Below are 19,631 nucleotides of genomic sequence, written 5' to 3'. Positions count from 1 at the left end.
ATAGTCAAATCAAACTCTTTTATTAGTAGATAATTAGTTTAAAATAAATAATAAAATACAACAAATAATTTAATTTTTTAAAATATATATTTTATATACAATTTATTATTTTATTATATTAGTTTAATTTTAGTTAAATTTCAGTTAAAATTTAATTTTTAAATTTTTTATTTTATCGATTTGATAACTGATTCGATGATCAATTTAGTTTTTCAAAAGTTGTATTTTATCAAAATAATCCTCTTCAAATATGCGTAGATACATTTAAACATGAATTACGTGAAGGGGCGTTCAATAATTTCTTAACTAAATTGGAATGTTCGGTTAGATAGCGTTTATTTTTGATAGAATATGACACTGAGATAGAGATACTAAAAATTATTCTTTATGTATTATGTTTGAATACAATGGATAAGATACTAAAATAAAGTCTAGTATTATATTTAAATAAATATTAACAAGACTAAAATATGATGTGAAATTACTAAAATAGACATATCTTTGTTAACTCTGGTACCCACCTCTCATTCTCTCTATCTCGCACTCCTTGGATGCCGCCCTAACCCTTCCCAAGGAACGGTGTGGAAAAATTCATGCGAGATTGAAGAAGAACACATGATCAGAGAAGGAGAGAAGAATTTAGGCAATGAAACTTACATTAATGAAGAATCTCAAAAAATACAAATTTTATAACTATCTATTGATAGCTACGCTATAACTATGTAAAATTTATGTCACACTAACTAACTCTGTACACTATCTGATATTAAATAACAGCAGTGGCAATAATAATATTAAGTAACACCCTCCCGTAAGCTTTCATTGTTGGGAGAGAAAAGGTTCAACAATCCAAGTTTAGAATATGTAGCATGAAAGGGATCAGGGGCTTTGTGAGAATATCTACTGCTTGATTGTGGGTTGAAATGGGAAGAAGGTAAATCAGTTTTTCTTGTAGCTTGTCACGAACAATGTGGCAATCAACTTCTATATGCTGTGTCCGCTCGTGAAATACAGGATTGGTGGCAATATAAATTGCTGAATTGCTATCGCAGTATATGTTGATTGATTTTTGGATTGGAACACCAAGATCATGAAGAACATAGCTTAACCACTGAGCTTCTCAGGTTGCCAATACCAATGCTCGATATTCAGCTTCAGAAGAGGAGGCTGCAATTGTGAGTTATTTCTTGCTTTTCCACGTTACCAAGGAAGGTCCTAAGTAGAAACAATATGCAGAAGTAGATTTGCAGAAATCAAGGCATCCGCCCCAATCAGAATCTGAGAAACCAGTGAAGTGCAAATTTGACTTTGTCGAGAAGAAGAGACCTGCAGTTGAAGATCCCTTCACATAGCGCAGTACTCGATGAGCTGCCTTTAGATGTTCATTGGTAGCGCAATCCAGAAACTGACTTAGCTTGCCAATTGCATAGCTATGTCAGGTCTGGTATTAAACAAGTACAGAAGTTTGCCAATGATTCTTCTATACTGAGTAGAATCATGAAGCAATTCCCCAACACCTTTGCTGAGTTTTTAGTTAATGGGGGTGGTGGCAGGTTTACAACCTTCAAATCCAGTTTCTTTGAGCAGATAAAGTACATACTTTCTTTGATACAAAGTAATTTCATTTTTTGATCTTGCTACTTCCAACGCAAGAAAATATTTCAAATTTCCTATGTCTTTGATTTTGAATCTGTCATGAAGAATTCTTTTGACTGATTCAATTTCATTTAGATCATTACCTGTCAATACCAAGTCATCCACATACACAAGAATTGCTGTAAATCCCAGGAAAGTTTGTTTGGTAAATAAACTATAATCTGATTTGTATTGAGTGTAATTCATCTCAAGCAAGATAAATTTTAGTTTGCAGTTCCAATGTCTGCTTGCTTGTTTTAGTCTATACAAGGACATCTCATGCTTGCAAACCTGCCTTGATGAAGCTTCTAAGCCTTGGAGAACCTGCATATAAACTTCCTCTTCAAGTTCTCCATGCAAGAAGGCTGTGTTTACATCAATTTGTTTGAGATTCCAGCCTTTGACTGCTGCAACGGCCAACATAATTCTCAATGTCTCCAACTTTACTACAGGACTAAAAGTGTCTTAATAGTCAATACCAGCTACTTGGATGAAACCCTTGGCAACAAGCCTGGCCTTGTGCCTTTCAACCATTCCATCAGGGTGATATTTGGTATGAAACACCCATTTACAACCAATTGCTTTCTTACCAAATGGCAAGGAGGTTAGCTTCCATGTCTTGTTTTTCTCCAAAGCAAGTAGTTCAACTTGAATAGCCTCTTGTCAACAAACTTGAGTTATAGCATCCTCATAGCTTTTAGGCTCCAAATTTTGAATAACAAGAGAGAATTCAAGATGCATAGGAGAAAGTCTAGAGTAATGAGATGTGAATTAGATAGAGCAGTGTTGATAGTCTTATATTCATAGTCTGCCAAATATGCAGGAGCTCTAGTTTGCCTAGTTGATCTCCTTACCCCAGCAATTTCAGGAACAATTTGACAAGGAACATGAGAAGAATTTGGTGATTCCTCATGTGATGCAGATGCTGATGCAGAACCTGTGTCTATATGATCATGAATTTCTGCATAAGACAAGATATCCTCACTATCACTTAAATCATGAGGTGCTTCATCAATTTGAGTATTTAAATTTTGCTGACTCACATCATCCTGAGGGTCAGAATTATTCTGATTTAGAACTTGAATTTCATTACCGTGCAAAAAGCTATAGTCAAAGTGATGAAATATGTTTGCTGGAAAGTTAGAAGTGAATTTGTTGTTGGAATTTGATTTGTGACAATAAGGAAAATAATTTTCATAAAACTGCATATATCAACATAGAAAAATTTCTCGAGTTTGCAAATCGAATAGTAGATATCCCTTTGTACCATCCCTGAATCCAAGATGCAGACATTTCCTGGCTCTTGGATCTAGTTTACCTCTATGTCTGCTAAGAATGCTAGCATAGGCTAAGCAATCAAAGACTTTGATATTTAAAATATCTGGTAGACACTTGTAGAGAACTTGATAAGGAGATTTATTATTCAAAAAAGGAGTGCATAATCTGTTTATTAGATAATCTGCATGCCCAACACTATAATTCCAAAATGATTTTGGCAAATGAGCATGAGTCATGAGAGCACGAGCCACATCAAGAATGTGCTGATGCTTACGCTCAACAATCCCATTCTATTGTGGTGTTTCCACATAATTTCTTTGGTGTGTAATACCAGTAGAGTTGTAAAATGTAGGCATTAAGAACTCAGGGCCATTATCTGTGAGAATTGTTTTAACATTAGCACAAAATTGAGTTTTAGCAAAAACAACAAAGCCCTTAACTAACTGTGAAGATTCTGCCTAGTTTTCATGAATAAAATCCAAGTGAAACGAGAACAATCATCTACTATAGTGAGGAAATAACATTTTTCAGTAAAGGAGGAAATGGACATAGGTCCCCAAATGTCAATATGAAGAATGTCAAACACAGTGGCTGCTATATTTGAACTAACAGAAAATGGTGATCTCTTTTGTTTATCTAAATGACATGAATGACAAGGTGTTTTACTTTTTGTACAATCAATGAATTCAAATTATTTTTGTAATGCAACTAGTCTATCATGCGATGAATGCCCTAGTCTAGCATGCCACAAAGAGCCTGAAATGTGGTTGCGAGAAACTGCTATGATATGAGGGAGAGTCTTGATTTTTTTGTGCAGAATGTAGAGACCATCAACATTACTAGCTACACCAATCACCCTCAAAGTGTGCAGATCCTGGATCTCACAATCTTTGTCAGTAAAACTCATTTTACAATGCAGTGAGTTTTGAAATCGAAATGTGTTTGAAATTGAAAGTAGGGATGAACAATACATTTGTAAGGTAAAGATCATTAGAAAACACAATGGTTCCCATAATGCAGCTTGTTGTGAGAGCACCATTGGGTAATCTAACAACAATAGGATCTATCTTGAAATAATTTTGAAAATCTGTCAAAGAATATGACACATGGTCCGTAGCACCAGTGTCTATAACCCAAGGCTTGTGTTTATGAGTTGAAATGTTTAGAGCCATGACATGAGATTCAAAATGCAAAATATGCAGCATTCTAGCTTTATGAGGTGAAAGATTATTTTTGGCTGAAATCTGGCTAATGTTATGAGAATGAGATTGATCTTGTCTGATGAGCAATGCTAGAAGTGCTTCTCTTTGCTCTAGAGTAAATTCATTAATGGTCGGTTCACTCTTTACCAGTTGATGAATGCTGATATTGTCATTATCATCTTCAGAAGCATCAGCTGCTGTCATACAATTAAGAACAAGATTTTTCTTATCAAACCGAGGCTTGAAGTTTGGTGGATAACCATGCTTCTTGTAGCAATTATCCACCATGTGTCCAGCTTACCAAAATTTTTGTATCTAAAGCATTATCAAAACTGAAGAGTTGCCTCTCCTGCTGAGTAATCATGGACAGAATTTTGTTAAAACTAGGCAATTCATCCATTAGCATCACTTGAGACTTAACGGTTGAATACTGTTCTCCAAGACCTCCAAGAAACTTTGTGACTCTATCTTCTTCCCTTTGCTGCCATACTACGCCTAAATCACACTCACACTTAATGCAGTCACATCCAAGAATCGATCTAAATTCATCAACCTCTTCCCAAAGGTTCTTAAGCCTAGCAAAATAGGCGGTAACGGACATGTCTCCCTGTTTGAGCGCATAAATCTCCTGAGTTAACTCAGCTACTCTAAACCTATCTCCTTGGTAGTAGTACCGATGCCTAAGATCGTTCTACAAATCATAAGCTACATTATTCTATAAAACACTCTGATATATGTCAGGGCTCAAGGAGAAATTAATCCAGGCTACCACATACGTGTTACATCGTTACCACGCCATAAAATTTGGATCTATTTTCTCAGTCTTAGGAATAGTGCCATCAACAAATTTTAATTTATTCTTCGAATAAAGTGCGTTCATAATAGCTTTGCTCCATGCACTATAATTTGAACCAGTGAATGTGACATTGGTAATAGGTATACCTGGATTTTTAGACAGCAAAATGTAGAAAATACTTGAAAAATCTTGATTCAGATTTGTTTTATTGAGATGACTCTGGATCTGTGCAACTTGACTGAAAAATGACGCAAACTGCTGAGCATCCATCGCGCCAACAAATCCAGTCCAAATCTGCTTCCTGATTTCTCAGCCATAGGTGCGAGTTTCACCAATTGGCTCGCAACCTTTTTCTCTCAATCTCGTTGATCGAAATACTCGTTATGTCACCATGAAGAAAGGTGAATTAACGAAGCTCTCATCAAACACTGTTGTGTAAGTTCAAGAGAGAAGAAGAAAAGAAAATAGAGGAAGAAATGAAGAATGAGAGGAGAACAATCGAAGAAGATAATTTTAGATATGATCGAGGAAGACAATTCCAGATCTGATTGAAGAAAAATAGAAGAATCAGAGAAGAATAGAGAAATTGCTTCATTCGTGAAGCTGAACTCTTCAATTTTTCTCAAATCTAGCCAAATGACTGTGAATTAGAGAACAAGCTACCTATTCTTCAACCTGTAATCTCCAGGTTCTTCCATCCACACTCACCACACCATGTGGAAAAATGCATGTGAGATTGGAGAAGAACACATGATTAGAGAAGGAGAAAAGAATTTAGGCAATGAAACTTGCATTAATGAAGAATCTCAAAGAATACAAGCTTTATAACTATCTATTTATAGCTACACTATAACTATGTGAAGTTGCTGTCACACTAACTAACTCTGTACACTATCTGATATTAGATAATAGCAGTGGCAATAATAATATTAAGTAACAAACGGCGGAGGAGGCTCAATGTTGCTTTCAATATCATCGGGAGGAGGCTCTTCAAACTCAAGAAGTTCATTTATAGATGCAAATTCATGACTAGGATGGCTTGATTCATGGTCATCATCACCAAGGGAACTTGCTTCTTGATCTATTCCATCCAATTCTTCATAGGGAACATGCCTTGGAGGTTGTGCACTACCCTCCTCAACATCAAATTCAAACTTCTTGGAGGAATACTCTACAACTCTAGATTCCCATGGAGGTTCAGCATCTCCTAAGTCTTCAACCACTTCTTCCTCTTCAACAATTACGGCTTCCTCTAATTGTTCCAATACAAAGCCACATTCCTCACTTCCCACCGGAATTTCTAGTTTCTCCCTCATGCTATATTTTTCATTAGATTATCCACATGTAGCCATGGGAGTACTTTGAGTGTTGAAGTGTAGTGAAGCTAAATTATCTACTACCTCGGTCAAGGTAGTTATGAACTCTAGTGTTGTCCGCTGCATATCTATTTTCTCTTGAAGTAGTAAAGTGAGAGAATCATCTATTGGGGCTTGGGGTGGAGAGGAGGGTTTATTATATGGGAGAAAGGGTTCATGATAGGAAGGTGGTTCATCTTGATAAGGATGTGGCAGTTCAACACTCTCCATCTTTTCCACTTGTTGCACAACAAACTCCAGTCCTTCATTCTCAAGTTAAGATTTGTTAGCCATGAGAGCTTCGTGTGTTTTTCGTCTTTCCTCGCGCCCCATTTGATGGATGGATGCTTGAAGTCGACCCACTGCTTGTGGCTCTTGTTCTGCTTGGCTATCATAGGTAGGAACATAGTGCACTTAGATTGATGGATATGGACATTCTCCTATGGAGGGTTGTGGTGGAAAAGAAAATTCATCTTGTGGTTGAAAATTTTCATACATTAAAAGTGGTGTATATTGAGATGGTGGTTCTTTGGAGTAATTGGGTTGGAATTGTGGTGGTTCTATGTATGGTTCATATGGCTCATAAGGTGGTTGGTATGGGGGATATGGATTAGGGTCATATGGGGGTGTTTGATAACATGGGGCTTGTGAGTATGATGGTTGAGGGCTATATTGAGGAGGGGGTTCATAGGTATATGGTGGTGGTTGTTGATTGTCACGAATAGGTCCACCATAACCATTGTCTTGGTATGCATCATAGAATGGTTGTTGCTCATAGTACATTGGAGGCGGTTGTTGCCAAGAGGGTTGATCAAATCCTTGTGGCTCCTCCCATCTTTGATTGTCTCATCCTTGATGCAAGCCTTCATTGTAATCTTCACTTCCTACAACATAATTATAACCACACTCATAGCCAAAGGGGTGAGAATTCATAGTAACAAGAGAAAATAAAAACAAAAACTAATAAGAAATAATGAAAATAAACTCCTAAAACTAGAAACAACTAACAAAGAAATGAAAATGCAAAAATATTCCCAATATTCACAATAACCAATAATAAGGCACACGTTTGCAATTCTCCGGCAACGACGCCAATAATTTGACGGAGGAAAAATATCGGTAAAGATTTTCACAAAAATATCGTGTTGCAAGTATAGTTCTAAACCGGCAATTAAACCTTCATCAACATTTAATTTGTTTGTCACAATGCAAACCCAATAAAAATAAATCGAAGTATTTAAACCTCGAGCTGTTTCTCAAGAAATTGCAGGGAAGTGTATTTATTATTGGTTATGAGAAAGTATATTTTTGGGGTTTTTTAAATGTTGAACAAGGAATGTAAATGACAAGAAAATAAACTAACAACTAAGAAAAGTCCTAGCAAAGGTTGAGAATCGGAATTCATATCCTCATTATCATTGTCAATTGTGAAGGTAATAGCAAAATGCTCTCACTTAGTTAACCTCTAACAATTGAAGAAAAGTCAAGTGAGTAAATCAACTTGAGTTCACAAGTCCTAATCAAAGGCTAGAGTTAGTGAAGTTCAAGCCAACTAGCAACTTTCAATCACCAACCAACAAGAGACTTTGACAATTCAAGAGTCTCCAAATTACTCAATCCAAGCTAAGAAAACAAAAAGCTAAATTAAAATCCACCCAAGTATTTTATCAAACACTTAGAAGGCACAAAGTAAAAGCATAGAAAAGCAATAAGAGAATGTAACATCTAAGACCAACAATTGCAAAGAATCAATAATAACAATTGAAGAAAGAAGCAATAAACATGAAATGTCTCAAATTGCATTAATAAGAAAATTGAATCTAACATGAAGAATTCATAAGCTAAATTAGCAAAATAAAGGAATCAATAAGAGAAATAGATAACTAAAGTGCTAGAACAAATAGGAGTAGAAGAAAACTAAATTAAAGCAAGGTAGAATTCTGAAATTGAGAAGGAACAAGACTAAAAATCCTAAAACCTAGAGAGAGAAGAGAGCCTCTCTCTTTAGAAAACTATATCTAAAACCTAAAATTATGTAAATAATGAAAGTGAATGAATTCCCCTTCTGCTCTACTCTGCAGCCTCTAATCTTAATTTTCGGGCTTGAAACTGGGCCAAAAACAACCCAGAAATTACCCCCAATGATTTCTGATACGTACAACACGTGACGCTCTGTCACGCGTAGGCGTCGCTGAACAAAAACTTGGTCATGCGTATGCGTCACCCACGCGTACACGTCGATTGTCTGCCGCACTAGTAACGTGTACGCATCATACCACGCGTATGTGTCACCTAACTACAAGGCAACTATGGCAAATTTCATATCATTTTGATGCCCCAGATGTTAGCTTTTTAACGCAACTGAAACTGCCTCATTCAGACCTCTGTAGCTCAAATTATGACCGATTTAGTACGAAGAGGTAAGGATTGATAGCTTAGCGATTTCTTCAATTTCTTGTATTCCTTCCACTTTTGCATACTTCCTTTCCATCTTCTAAGTTATTCCTGCCCCATAAACCTTGAAAATACTTAACAAATATATCACGACATCGAATGGTAATAAGAGATGATTAAAATTAGCAAATTTAAGGCCAAAGAAGCATATTTTCAATCATAGCACAAAATTAGGAAGAAAAATGTGAAACCTGCGAATTCTATGAATAAGTGTGAGAATAAGGAATAAAATCTACTCAATTCACTATAAAATAAACCGTAAAATAGTGGTTTATCAACGTCGCCTGCTTCCCGCACCACTGCCAAGTCGTCTTCTATTTCTGGTAACTCAATCTCTCTTCTTTCTCATCTTCTTAAATCTAAAATATGAAATCTAAAAGAGGGATTTAGTATAAGCATGCAAGCTTTGACTTGGGATTTTAGCTTTCTCTCTTCTCTGCGAATTCACCATGGCTGACAATGACTACAATGATCTTGATATGGGGTTAGCTCTATTTTATATGCATAAATTAGAGTTTGTGAAGATTAAAATTTAAAATATTATCTGTGTTTTTTCGATGGATTTGTTATGTTCATTATTAGGCTTTTTTTTATTTTGAAGTTCTGATTTGGTTATTGTTACAAAATTATTTGTTAGATACCAGTTCTATATTCAATGCTTAGTTAGAGATCTTTATTTTGATTCTTCAATTTATTTATTGCTAACTTGTTATTGAGAAATTTCATATGCAAAAAATGTTGATGATGTAGATATGACGATGAACCCAAAAAATCTAAGATTGAGGTATAGAAAATTTTTTGTCTTTTCCTATGTTTTTTTTTATTTTGTACAAGAATATATGATTATGGAACATGGTATTGAATGATTCAATAACATGTATTGGTGGATTGTTTGATTTTGATGGATAGAAGAAGGCAGAGAAGGATGTTGAATTTTCTAGTATTCATGCATCACTAGTTTTTTTTAGTATTAATGCATCACTAATTTTTTTAGTATTCATGGCTTGGATCTCTGAATTTTTTAGTATAAATACATCACTATTTTTTTATACTCTTTTACTCAATCTCTTTTTCTTATTTATGGCAGAATCACAACTTTACATTAAAATATGATTTTCACAGCTATATGGTTCAATCTATGGTAAAAGAATTCTAAAAAAGTCTTTAGTTTTGCATTTTTAAGCAGTAATTCAATTTTTCTATTCTAATTTATTACAAATAATCAATGTAAAGAGATAAGAATGTACATTATTTGTATTAAGCATGTGTAGCATTAAGTTATGGTTATGGTTATTAAGAATGTATGGTTATTTGTATTAAGCATGTGTAAAGAGAAAAGAATGTATATTATTTGGGTAGCTATCATTCCTGTCTTAGCAGGTTATCTTTGTTATTTTCTTTTTTTCTTAAGTTATTTTATCTTGTTGAACACTTTCTGATTATTGTTTCTTTTTATTTCTTGTATTTATAAACAACGTGTTCTTTTGGTGGGAACAAAGCTCCAACATGTTATTACAACATTGGCATTAGAGAATGCCGAAATTACTTGTTATTTCTCAGGATAATGCTAGTTTATTGAGTTTAGATCGTGAAAAATTATGTAATGTCATTGAGTTTAAATCTTGAAAAGTTGTGTAATGTGAAGTAAAATAAAATTAAGCCAATCAAATTAAACATGTAAACTAACCTTTATATATGTAGTTAGAATTTTTTTTGTTGTCCACAACCACACATTGCATTACATCATCTTATCCAAAAATTGCTTTAGGTTGCCATGTCAGCAACAAATTGATATTTTTTAAAGCTTTTTAACCTTATTCTTGCAATGATTTATTTGAAAATCACCACTTGAAAACCTCTCATTCATTTTTGCAGCAAGTTTCTCAAAAAATCCAAGTTTAAACGGACTCGCATTGGCTCTTCTTCCTTCACTGACAAGCTCCTCCATAAACTAACAAATGTCTCAATCTCTTCATCAGGCTAGACATGTTTGTCCATTTGTCTTTATAATCTAGATTAACTCAATCAAAATTCAAATGGGCATCCTAAACACATGATAACATCATTGTAAATAAAATCTCATACTAATTCAAATAAAACACATATACAATACATTTAAAGCAAGTGATACAGGTAGTCAAAACACAACACCAACAATGATTACAGTTTTACTATTAGGTCTTATGATAAATATCCAAGACAACAAATTATCATAATAATTCAAATAAAGCACACATACAAACAAATAAGCCAACTAATTGATTCGGCTATGCATCCACTAATTGTACATTTTATTTGCTAAGTTGTCTCACCAAGCAGTTCATCCATTGTTGCCTACTATACTGTCAATCATCTCATCGTCGCCATCTTTATTGCCATTATGCTCCTCTCCAATAAGTATTTGCTCGTCTTCAAGTAATATGTCTTCCTTAGGATCGGAGTCCATATTAAGCCGAATAAAATTTTACAGTAGACAATAAGCAATTATTATTCTATTTGTGTCTTAATTTTGTAGAAACAAGGACTCCTCAAAATTGCCCATTTCTTCTTAAGTAAACCAAAACAATACTCAATTATGTTCCTAACTGAAGAGTGTTTCTTGTTAAAATATTCTCAAAAGTTTCTAGGCACATATTTTTCATGGGCCCATTCTTGTACATGGCATCGAGTATGTCTGTTTGGTTCTAGAAACCCGTTACAATTAGTATAACCATCATCCACTAAATAATAATTTTCTATAAATTAAAAGAGATACGTTATGAGGATTAAGAAATTTGTATGAACTAAAATTTTGAAATGTTTTTGTTATCTAAAAATTAACTATTAGATAATTGGTATCTTGAGATGATTATGACGTAAAATAACATTTTTAAGGACTCTTGGATCCGATGCAAATTTTTCTCATCCACTAAATATATACACAAAATTCATATCTCAATTGCATACGCCTAGAACGTTGGTTGATATTTTACTCTTTCTTGTTTGGTATCTTGATTTATCTTCTTCAAGAACAGTCACATCTATATATGTTTTATCTAATGCTCTTAGATAACCTTAAACCAAAGAAATTTAAGTGTCAAGACTAACTCTACAAAATTATACATAAGACAAAACCACTACCGCAATTATTCACTAGACTTACCTTGAACCATTTCCATTGAGGATCTATGCAGTCTTTTGAAACAGGAACATCCTTTGCAAACAATAAGCTTTGGACACGTATAACTGAAAACAACACCTTATTGAAATACTTACTTATTATTTCTCTTGACCTATAAAATCTAACTTAAAGTGTGCGATTCTTTTTATGATGAGCTAATATTATTAAAAATGTAATCACTTACTCAAGTATACTTACACGACATTCATCGCTTAATCCACCTTGAACTTTAAGTAACTCATATAATCTTCCTAATGCATCTATACTCATCCTTAATTATCAAATATAATTTCCTCCTCCTATTACGAGGTTTAACACATTCCTTCTTATGGGATTAGTATTAATTTTTTTATTCCTAATCAACAAATGTCTTCTTCTCCTGTTTCCCAAATAGAAAAAAATAAATATCAAAATTAATATCGTAACTGCCTCAAGCTCATGCTGAATCATAAAATAAAAAAAGAAATTGTCTAAATTGCTCGGAGCGGTCCAATATTTCCATTCTTTCCTAATCAACAGGTCAAAAATATAAATAATAAATTATTATAAATTTACACAAATACTAAAAATAATCAACAATAATAAGAATAACAGCAACATAACCCACTAATTATTTTATTTTTAAATTCAAACAAATAAGAAGAGTTCAGTATAATTTTTTTCATTCATACATAAATTTTGTCCATTCATTCATTCACAACATCATTGAAAAAATCATCACTTTTGTCATATAAAATACAATTTTTTTGTCCGTATTTAATTTTCAAATTTTCAATTCACAAAAAATATAAAGAAAAAAAAGCAAGAACAAGAGGGGCACAATTATACCTAGCTATGTCACTGAGAAAGTGAAGCACATGCGATTCTCAACAACTATTATGACAAAAATAAAGAAGTGAAAAAGAATAGAAGAAGAAAAAGAATGAAGCACATGCGATTCTCAACAACTATTATGACAAAAATAAAGAAGTGAAAAAGAATAGAAGAAGAAAAAGAATCCGAAGAGAACAAATAAGAATAGGAAGTAAAAAGAAATAGAAGAAGAAAAGGGTGCATGGAAAAGAAGAATTATCTGGATTTACCAGAGAAAGATGAAAAAAATCAATAGAGGAAGAAGAAAAAGATATAAGACAAAAAACAGAGAGAAGAGAATACTTTCCAAGAGATCAACATTTGAAAAGATGTCAAACTAGCGTTTTTTATGTTTAAAAAAGGGTAATGGTGGAATAATGAAAATTTCTGAGTAAAAAAGGAAAAAATTTCATTAAAAAATCTGTCTACTTTGTCAAATTCGTGCTCATAATTGTTCTTCATAAAAAAGTGGACATAAAAATATAAAAAATTGTCTCGGAGACAATGTGTTCAGTGTCCAGATTTTTACCTCTAAATACTTTTTAAACACTCATTGTCTATGTCTCTATGTCCTGTTTCCAAAAATAAACGCTATCTTAAAGACATATAAATACATGGTCTAGAGTTAGTCTTCTAAAATAAAACCTACTTAAATAAAATGATTCAAATTCTAGACGAAATTCTTGTCCAAGATGATCATAATGAGCTAGGAAGCTTCATATAAAAATTAACCAAAATGATTCCTATATTTAAAAGAGACACCAAAAGCATTATTTAAAAAAAATTATTTTCTATTTTGATATCAACAAAATATTTAGATCAATATTAATTACAATCCGTTGAGAATAATTTTAATATTATGTGTATCGTGTGTACATTCATTTTTGTGTCACTATATCTAATTTAGCAAAAAGTTAAAATTAATTTGCATATTAGGTAATATTTTATATAAATAAATTAAATATTTTACTTACATATATGTGTAATTTGGGCGACATTTACAAATTTAAATCTTATTATTTATTTTTTTGACAGCGCAAAAGTGAAAAATATACATATATCATATTTATACTATAAAAAAAATTAATAATATTTTTTATGAACATATCACCGGTACAAATGAGATACAACTGGCTTTTTTATTTGTTAATATTTTGTTTATAATGTAAACGAGATAATTATAAACAAGATACAAGTACTAATATCTAGTTTACACTGTAAACGAAATAATATAAAATAACCTTGTTTTTAGTGTAAATATGATAATATACGGAAAAATTCATCTATATAAAGAAGTACATTTAGTAGTTCTCATCACACATATCTCATTTCTCTTCTCTACTCTTTCAAAATCTTTCTACCAATGACTAGTAGTGAATTTTTTTGTGAATGTGTATCCTAATATCCATATAAGGAAAAATGAACAAAAATGATATTGAAAGAATTAACAGCTTAGTGTTGGAAAGAATTAAGATTAGAGACAGTTGACAAGGACTGAGACTTAATAACTTAACTCCGTTTGGATCAAAAAGGACCATAGGCTTGAACCTGGTTGATTGGAGTATAAGATTGCCTAATGGATTCATATCTTTTTAAATTTTTTCTATTTAGAATTATTATGCTACTGAGAACTCGAAAGGATATGTTCTCACTCGTTGTGAAAAAATGTTAATTTAACATATGCACGACGCGATGCTCTTCGTGGAGCGTGCCAGTTTCTTATCGAAAGCGAAGATTATCTTTTGGACTTTCATTATGTATTTAGATGTTGTTCTTCACGTTTGTATATTATAACTGTCTGTCTTTCTTAGAGGTTAATTTTGGAAAAACATGTTATATTTTGTATTTTTATGGGCTGTAATATACATACTAGCTGACCTTGTCTTCGCAGATTGAAACTAGTATTTGTCATGTATCTCCTTTTGAATCATATATATATATATATATATCGTTTTCATATGGGTTAGTCACAGATTCAGAAGCAGAGAGGCAGTCATGCAAGGTGTGAAGAATTCCAGCATTTGGAGAAGTGTTGAGTGCTGAGTTGTGGAGTCAGATCGCTAAAGTACCATGTGTGTTGCAGACAATTTGCTTATGGATGTCCTTGGAATCTCCATGTCGCCCTTGGACAGAATCTCGGATATTGGTAAGTCGTGCTCTATATTGTAAAATATTATCTTATTTATCGTGCTTATTTTGATTAGAATGTCGACCAATTGTATTTTAATTTGTTAAGGAGGTGCGTATACGGTGGACCGCATACCTGTCTAGCCCCCACTATATCTCAAGATCATCAATAGTTGGACAATAACTTCATTTGTAGAGTCATCATGCATCTGATACCGTCAAACCCATCAGTTACTATTCTTGTTCTATAAGGTGCAGTTAGGCAAAGTTATCACTTCAAACCCTCATACAAAAAGGTCTGAATGGCGAAGCAAAAGGCAATTGCATAGATATACGGTGATTGGGAGGAGTCATATAACAAGGTTCTAAGGTTGCTTCAAGCTTTGCAGAGTTATTATCTTGGAACAATATGTGATTTCAGGGTGGTACCGTACTATGATGTACACTTTCTGATACATGACGTCAGCCAATTTGATAAGGTGTTCTGGTCTTTTCCTTCCTGTGTCGAGGCGTTCAAGCATTGCAAGCCTTTGTATCCATTGATGGGACACATCTGTATGGTAAATATGGTGGGGTGTTGCTAATTGCAGTGGCATAAGACGGTAATAGTAACATCCTTCCTGTGGCCTTTGCAATTGTTAAATCCGAGACAACGAACTCCTGGTTGTTCTTCTTTACCAACCTAAGACGACATGTGACCATAAGAATGGCTTTTGATTATATCTGAAAGATCGCAAGCGATCAAGATCGCAAGCGATCAAGATCGCACTAAGAGTTGATGAGAGCAGGCGGCTGCATCGTAGTGCATTCCATACGTATTGTATGAGGCACATGGCGGTGAAGTTCATGTATCGTTTCAAATCTGTCGAGGGAAAGGGACTTCTGATGAATGCTGCTTATAGTCCAAGTAAGGTTGGGTACGAATGGTACATGGATGCTTTGAGGACATTGTCGCGAGGGATGGCAAACTGGGCTGGTAGATTCAACAAGAAAATATGGTTACAACATTGTGATAGCGGTCGAAGGTTTGGGCACATGACCACTAACTTGTCCAAGTGCATTAATATAGTTCTAAAAGGTACCCGATATTTACCGATTTCAGCCATCATCAAATGCAGTCACCAGAGACTGCAACAGTTGTTCGTAAGGAAGGGTCGGGCGGTATAGGCCCAAATGGTAGTCAGTAATCGGTTTTCACAGTAGCTGCTGGTAGCTGTTAAGAAGAATAGGGAGGGAATTCCGAAGATGTGTGTTACACACTACGATAGGAGGGTCTCAGTCTTTGTGGTGGAAGAGTTAGAGCCCTTTGACGGTTGGCGTCAACGGTCATTTCCTGTGCGGTTGAGTGGGGGGACATGTGACTGTGGTCTTCTCCAATAATTTCATTTTCCCTGTCGTCATGCACTTGCTACTTGTACCACTGCAAGTGTCGAGTGGGTGGATACTACGTTGGTGCAAGTCCCGGGGGTGAGCAGTCATCAATTGCCCATAATCGACAAGGGTGTCTCATACTGAGATCCCGAGGAGAGATCGGTGCCATAGGAGGTGCTGGACTCCGGTGACAAGGAAGGAGCCCACACCGAGGTAGATGCAGCAGCTGATGAAAAATGAGACTCTTGGGCAACACCCCACTCTCTACATGTGCGAAACTGCTCCGCAATACGCTACATGACCTGTTGGTCTATCATTGAACCTAGAATACCTCGTCGAACTGGATCTCCTCTAACATGGATCTCTCATGACCACTCGTTGATACACCCAGATCCACCCAGCCAGGTAGGGAGGTAAAAGGATCATCCTGATCCTGATGCGTCTGTGAGCTCGGAGGTGTGGTGGTGGTGGTGGTGGTAGTGGTAGTGGTGAGTCCTCTGCTCCGGCTGGTATGTCACCATGGTCCTCTTGTCTCGCATACTCTGCCTCTTCCTCAGACTCAACATCTAGTCACTTTCTACGGGGCCTGACCCACTCCCTTCGAGGCTCTGCAACTGCTCCACGGTCCCTCACCCTCCTTTTCCTCCTAGTCGGTCTTCAGGTGTTTGCTCGAACCTTCCTGGCACGCTTATGATAATCAGGAACATCCCGGGGAAGGTCAAGCACGTCCTTGGGTTGACTGGCGGTAGGCTACACGTCATTTGGTAGTGTCGAAAGCCTGGGATCATCAAGTACGTCCTCGCCAGACAGATGTCTAATGCGGTAAGCATGCTGGTACCAGTTCCAGTACTCCTGCGTAGGCCGATAATTTGTGAAGAGCTAAATAGAGATCATATGGCCCTCATCAAATCGATGCCTCCATCAATCATACCACTGCTCATGATGCGAGGTCCACCACATGTCTTTCCTCCGTCCTGTGGTTGTCAGGAACTGGTCGGCATTCATTGGGTCTTCAGGCACTGGCTATTCCCAACTGAACTGGCATTTCACCCGATCGATATGGTGAAACTCCACAATGTTGAAGCAGACGAGGGGAACAACAATCATCTATATCCCCCACTCTGCCTCATCTCTCAACCAATTTGGGCATAGGACCTGGAGGGCTAGGTCGTCGTACGACATCCATAGGAACTACATCAGTTTTGTAATATAACCGTCAAGTTCAGTTCATTACATAGGATATTTAACCGTTTAGAGACAATAAAATAAAACTAAATCGCGTACCTCATGCAACTACAAACCGATCTAGTGCATTATGCCATCAGAGACCTTCTATTCGTACTGTCCCTACTTTGCTGGGCCATACTTATCAACCTATTCAGATATGCAACAATGACATTCTCTCACTTTATGTAATAAAAGGATGAATTACATAAATAGAAAACACAAATACCGTAATTGAAAATAGTTATCTCATGGCCAAAAAAAGCATCCGGACCTGTCTATTAGGTGGACACCACTAGAAAACCTATAGTATATCCACGAAACTAGGAGCATAGTGCACCCGTATATGTCAGTGGTATCTCGATGTGCTGCATGGCATAAAGAGTGGTACGTCCATGCAAGTACAGCGGATCTCCATGACATACCACGACACCTCTGGAAGTACACCAACAGTGGTAGCCATCTGATATATACATGATTGTTTCTTTGTCGATTATCAGGTAACCACCGATCAGCAACATGATGTAACATGTCATGTACTGTCGGAGGGTGGCTACATCGGCAGCAGCTGGGATATGCCAGACCTTGTCCCGAAGCTGTCATCTTGATGGAAAACAATTCCTTCTTCTGCGCACCCTGCTGCTAAGCATGAGGAGGTCTAGCACCTTGGAGCTCCTCTATCCACTCCCTGGTCGAGTGCTAGTATCACATCTAAAAGTCATGCAAGCACCCACCCACAGGCTCTCTGTGCATGCATAACCCTAGGTGGTACACAACGTCTTGTAGGGTGATCGTGCACTCACCCCAAGGCAAGTGAAAAGTGTGGGTCTCCAAACGCCAGCGCTCCACGAATGCAGTAATCAGAGAGTTGTCGAAGACAAAGTTTTTGAGCTACACCGTGTCGCTGAAGCCAACCTCCCTCAAGTAAGGGACAATGATGTTTGTGGGGTGCAAGAGTGTGGCTCACTCGCCTAAGGAGTAGTAAGCGTGACCTCTGTTAAAGATAAATGTATTTCAATAACAAATCTATTTTAATTGTGAGTAATTTTTTTTGACATAAAAAGATAAAAATTAATGATAAACAATTAATTCACATTTTAGAATAATTAACTATAAAAATCTAATATTTAAATAATTTATCAAACATCAATGCAACATATTTGAAATTAAAATTGACAATATAAAATTTGATTTAAATACATACAAAAATAGAACAAACAATTAATAAATTATTTAAAACTAATAATTACAATTAAATTAATTAATGATCTCAATTAAATTAATTAATTAACATTTACTAATTTCTACATTCTACACAACCTAACAAATTCTAATAACATGACAACTTAATCTATATGTATATCAACACTTAATCTATAAAAGTACCCTAACTATAATTACATTCTCAATTACTTAAAAGAGAAAAAAGATCAAAACTAACCTCAAAGTCGATCGCTCCCATAATGTGCCAAGTCGCGTTCAGACAGTTGATGTCTCCGTCTCGTGCGTCTGTGTGCGCCATAAAGTCCGAGTATCTCACAAATATCAAGAGAAACGTTCGAAAAAGGGAGAAATAAACGCAATGGACAAGAAAACCGACAAAAGAGGCGATGTGAACGAGTTCCTTATATAGGCACGTTTAAACCTTGTCTTGTTTACAGTATAAACAAAATAAGGTTGTGCATAGTAAATGAGATAAGACACGTTTCACAACATGTTTGCAAACATAATACGTGCAACGACGAAATGTCTTATATCGCTTTCAGTGTAGATGAGATATGCACAACCTTATTTCATTTACACTTGAAACGAGATAAATAAGGCAATGTAAATCGATAAAAACGCTATAAATTATCTATTTCCATAATTAAAATATTTATTTTATTTATTTAAAAAAAATCCTAAAAATTTTGCAGATAAAGAATAAATATTTTGGATACGAAAATATAATAATATTATAGAGTAAGTAAATATTATTATTTTGAGTCTATGCTACTTATAAGTTGTTGCCTAAAATTTGTCTACTCACTTTCTATAGTAAATTTTGGTTTTTTAAAAATTACTTATTTTTATATTTTTAAATTAAATATTAATTTTTAATTTTTTTGAGTAAATAAATACCACTTTTTAGATAGCATAACATTCACGTTATATTTATAAAAATTTATATATATAAA

This window comes from Arachis duranensis, chromosome 1 (genome assembly GCF_000817695.3).
Source record: "Arachis duranensis cultivar V14167 chromosome 1, aradu.V14167.gnm2.J7QH, whole genome shotgun sequence".
Taxonomy (NCBI): Eukaryota; Viridiplantae; Streptophyta; class Magnoliopsida; order Fabales; family Fabaceae; genus Arachis; species Arachis duranensis.
This window is presented reverse-complemented; position numbering follows the sequence as displayed.